At 53.4% G+C, this 5,000-nt stretch overlaps 1 non-coding gene across 1 annotated transcript in view; it reads left to right on the top strand.

The window, feature by feature from the left end:
* Positions 1-3,383: 3,383 nt before the first annotated feature.
* The window catches only part of LOC126447583 (small subunit ribosomal RNA), a 1,909-nt gene continuing 292 nt past the window's right edge, over positions 3,384-5,000 (top strand). The window contains exon 1 of the ribosomal RNA XR_007583783.1: positions 3,384-5,000. This exon is cut by the window's right edge and continues 292 nt beyond it. This is a non-coding gene — a ribosomal RNA (small subunit ribosomal RNA).

Here is a 5,000-nt window from a genome sequence, read left to right as displayed (position 1 = left end):
ACCTACGTTGTGCCTTAACCTAACCTACGTTGTGCCTTAACCTAACCCATGTTGTGCCTTAACCTAACCCATGTTGTGCCTTAACCTAACCCATGTTGTGCCTTAACCTAACCCATGTTGTGCCTTAACCTAACCCATGTTGTGCCTTAACCTAACCCATGGTGTGCCTTAACCTAACCCATGGTGTGCCTTAACCTAACCCATGTTGTGCCTTAACCTAACCCATGTTGTGCCTTAACCTAACCCACGTTGTGCCTTAACCTAACCCACGTTGTGCCTTAACCTAACCCACGTTGTGCCTTAACCTAACCCACGTTGTGCCTTAACCTAACCCACGTTGTGCCTTAACCTAACCTACGTTGTGCCTTAACCTAACCCATGTTGTGCCTTAACCTAACCCATGTTGTGCCTTAACCTAACCCATGTTGTGCCTTAACCTAACCCATGGTGTGCCTTAACCTAACCCATGGTGTGCCTTAACCTAACCCATGGTGTGCCTTAACCTAACCCATGGTGTGCCTTAACCTAACCCATGTTGTGCCTTAACCTAACCCATGTTGTGCCTTAACCTAACCCATGTTGTGCCTTAACCTAACCCATGTTGTGCCTTAACCTAACCCATGTTGTGCCTTAACCTAACCCATGTTGTGCCTTAACCTAACCCATGTTGTGCCTTAACCTAACCCATGTTGTGCCTTAACCTAACCCATGTTGTGCCTTAACCTAACCCATGTTGTGCCTTAACCTAACCCATGTTGTGCCTTAACCTAACCCATGTTGTGCCTTAACCTAACCCATGTTGTGCCTTAACCTAACCCATGTTGTGCCTTAACCTAACCCATGTTGTGCCTTAACCTAACCCATGTTGTGCCTTAACCTAACCCATGTTGTGCCTTAACCTAACCCATGTTGTGCCTTAACCTAACCCATGTTGTGCCTTAACCTAACCCATGTTGTGCCTTAACCTAACCCATGTTGTGCCTTAACCTAACCCATGTTGTGCCTTAACCTAACCCATGTTGTGCCTTAACCTAACCCATGTTGTGCCTTAACCTAACCCATGTTGTGCCTTAACCTAACCCATGTTGTGCCTTAACCTAACCCATGTTGTGCCTTAACCTAACCCATGTTGTGCCTTAACCTAACCCATGTTGTGCCTTAACCTAACCCATGTTGTGCCTTAACCTAACCCATGTTGTGCCTTAACCTAACCCATGTTGTGCCTTAACCTAACCCATGTTGTGCCTTAACCTAACCCATGTTGTGCCTTAACCTAACCCATGTTGTGCCTTAACCTAACCCATGTTGTGCCTTAACCTAACCCATGTTGTGCCTTAACCTAACCCATGTTGTGCCTTAACCTAACCCATGTTGTGCCTTAACCTAACCCATGTTGTGCCTTAACCTAACCCATGTTGTGCCTTAACCTAACCCATGTTGTGCCTTAACGTAACCCATGTTGTGCCTTAACGTAACCCATGTTGTGCCTTAACCTAACCTATAATGTGCCTTAACCTAACCTAAAGTGCGCCGTAACCTAAACTATATTGCGCCTTAACCTGACGCACGTTGTCGCTGAACCTGCTCTGTAATTGTTATGCAACCCGTTAAAGTAGTGTAGTGTTGCCTAACCGCAACCCTCGCAATATAGTTCGCTACTCGCACTGCCCGGTCCCCTGTGTATCGCGTCATGTTAAACACCTTGCAGGTGTTGCTGACTTTCCACATGCTCCTGCTATACACTGTAGTGTGGATAGCAGCAGGACGTACATGCCCCCCCCCCTTCCCCCCTGCCTTCGCAAGCTGGTCGGTGAGAAGTTTGCATGTTCAATGCCCTTCGCATGCCGACGTACTCAGCCTACGTTGTGGTACGGCCTGTCACCTGTCCGCCGATGTACGCAAAACCCACAAACTGTACTGCACATTGCTCCGTATGTACTGAATGATACATCGTGGCCCATGTGACCGTATGACGACAGCGCCTAGCAACGGCGGACCATACAGTCCAAATATTGTGCACGCAGCTACGTGTCGTCTCCCTATAAGAGCTGGATTGCAGTGTGGTACGCCATACAGACGTGTGGGAGGAACGGACGCCCTGGATGGCGATCAGCATGAGCAGTCTGTTGATGTAGTGGAGCGTGTATTCGGACGTAGTCGTCTCTTCTCACACACCGTGATAGCATGTTGCACCGCGTTCCACATCTGCGACATGCTGCAGAGGCGGGCTGACAGTCGTTCGCGCAATGGACACCGCATACGTACGGGGTCTACCTTCCACGTGTTCTCTAGGCGTGCACATGTTGTTGCGTCTATGTGGGCAGACGTAGTGTGTTGTGACACCTGACACAGGCATGCAATACTCGTTGCAAATGGCGATGGACGTGTACGTTTGCTGGTGACGTTACGCAAATGAACAACCGGTAACCCGTTGTGGTGCGGTTGTTCTCGCTAGAGGTGAATCAGTGTTGGCGACGATCGGTCGAGCTATTAACCGGTTGTTTCAGGGATACCCACCATGCCCACGAACGTGAAAGGGGACCCACCATGCCCACGAACGTGAAAGGGGATCTGGGTGTGAGGCGATACGCGGCGGTGGCTGGGTGGGACCGTCCCCGGCCGGTGAGGGGGGGCCGCCCGGCGTGCTGGCAGCGCGGTGCGTGGGCGCACGCGCTACAGCCGGCTGGTGGGGGCGGCCGGTGGCAGGCGCGCCGGCCGACGGACGCGGCAGGCGGCGCAGCTGCGCGCCGGCGCCCCCTGCTCGCGGCGCCTTGCGGCCAAAGTAGGTCCTCGCGGGCCCGGTGCGAAGCGCGGTGGCCATCTGCAGTGTGCTGGTCCGATTGAGGACTTTGTGCGCTGAGGATGCGCCGCCGCCCGGCGCTCGGCGCCGCGACGCCGTCTGCTGCTCGGTCGCCCCAGCGGTTCTCGCAGGTGGTTTGTATCGCAGCTGTGCGGACGTGTTGGCGCGTGCGCTGTGCTGGGAGAGTTCGCTTCGGCACCCAAGTAGGGCTTTTGTCCTTCTGTGGCGCTGGCGTTGGAGCTGCCGGTCACCGTAGGTGGCGCGTGTTGTCTCCCGCCGGCAATGCCACGACAGCACGCTCCCGGGCCTCTGTCGGCAGCGGCAAGCTCAGTTGGGAGCACGGGTGGTCGCACCTAAAGCGTCTACTCGCCTAACTCCGGGCGATTGCGCCTCTCTCGAACCCGACCAAGTACTTAGGACGGCGCTGCGCGCCGCCGGGACCTGAGAGGGTTTCGAGGTGTGTTGTGCAGGGGAGCTCAGCCTCCTCCTGTTTGCAGAATAATTGAGCGGACGCTTGCGTGTTCGCGCGGGCCCCCGGGACACACTCCCGGGCGGCCGGCTGCTCAGCTCTAGTTGACGCAGCTCCCTGGTTGATCCTGCCAGTAGTCATATGCTTGTCTCAAAGATTAAGCCATGCATGTCTCAGTACAAGCCGCATTAAGGTGAAACCGCGAATGGCTCATTAAATCAGTTATGGTTCCTTAGATCGTACCCACGTTACTTGGATAACTGTGGTAATTCTAGAGCTAATACATGCAAACAGAGTCCCGACCAGAGATGGAAGGGACGCTTTTATTAGATCAAAACCAATCGGTCGGCTCGTCCGGTCCGTTTGCCTTGGTGACTCTGAATAACTTAGGGCTGATCGCACGGTCCTCGTACCGGCGACGCATCTTTCAAATGTCTGCCTTATCAACTGTCGATGGTAGGTTCTGCGCCTACCATGGTTGTAACGGGTAACGGGGAATCAGGGTTCGATTCCGGAGAGGGAGCCTGAGAAACGGCTACCACATCCAAGGAAGGCAGCAGGCGCGCAAATTACCCACTCCCGGCACGGGGAGGTAGTGACGAAAAATAACGATACGGGACTCATCCGAGGCCCCGTAATCGGAATGAGTACACTTTAAATCCTTTAACGAGTATCTATTGGAGGGCAAGTCTGGTGCCAGCAGCCGCGGTAATTCCAGCTCCAATAGCGTATATTAAAGTTGTTGCGGTTAAAAAGCTCGTAGTTGGATTTGTGTCCCACGCTGTTGGTTCACCGCCCGTCGGTGTTTAACTGGCATGTATCGTGGGACGTCCTGCCGGTGGGGCGAGCCGAAGGCGTGCGACCGCCTCGTGCGTGCTCGTGCGTCCCGAGGCGGACCCCGTTGAAATCCTACCAGGGTGCTCTTTATTGAGTGTCTCGGTGGGCCGGCACGTTTACTTTGAACAAATTAGAGTGCTTAAAGCAGGCAAGCCCGCCTGAATACTGTGTGCATGGAATAATGGAATAGGACCTCGGTTCTATTTTGTTGGTTTTCGGAACCCGAGGTAATGATTAATAGGGACAGGCGGGGGCATTCGTATTGCGACGTTAGAGGTGAAATTCTTGGATCGTCGCAAGACGAACAGAAGCGAAAGCATTTGCCAAGTATGTTTTCATTAATCAAGAACGAAAGTTAGAGGTTCGAAGGCGATCAGATACCGCCCTAGTTCTAACCATAAACGATGCCAGCCAGCGATCCGCCGCAGTTCCTCCGATGACTCGGCGGGCAGCCTCCGGGAAACCAAAGCTTTTGGGTTCCGGGGGAAGTATGGTTGCAAAGCTGAAACTTAAAGGAATTGACGGAAGGGCACCACCAGGAGTGGAGCCTGCGGCTTAATTTGACTCAACACGGGAAACCTCACCAGGCCCGGACACCGGAAGGATTGACAGATTGATAGCTCTTTCTTGATTCGGTGGGTGGTGGTGCATGGCCGTTCTTAGTTGGTGGAGCGATTTGTCTGGTTAATTCCGATAACGAACGAGACTCTAGCCTGCTAACTAGTCGCGTGACATCCTTCGTGCTGTCAGCGATTACTTTTCTTCTTAGAGGGACAGGCGGCTTCTAGCCGCACGAGATTGAGCAATAACAGGTCTGTGATGCCCTTAGATGTTCTGGGCCGCACGCGCGCTACACTGAAGGAATCAGCGTGTCTTCCTAGGCCGAAAGGTCGG

Source organism: Schistocerca serialis, unplaced genomic scaffold (assembly GCF_023864345.2).
Source record: "Schistocerca serialis cubense isolate TAMUIC-IGC-003099 unplaced genomic scaffold, iqSchSeri2.2 HiC_scaffold_513, whole genome shotgun sequence".
Taxonomy (NCBI): Eukaryota; Metazoa; Arthropoda; class Insecta; order Orthoptera; family Acrididae; genus Schistocerca; species Schistocerca serialis.
The sequence above is the reverse complement of the archived record's forward strand: the minus strand, read 5'-3'. Positions and strand labels throughout refer to the sequence as shown.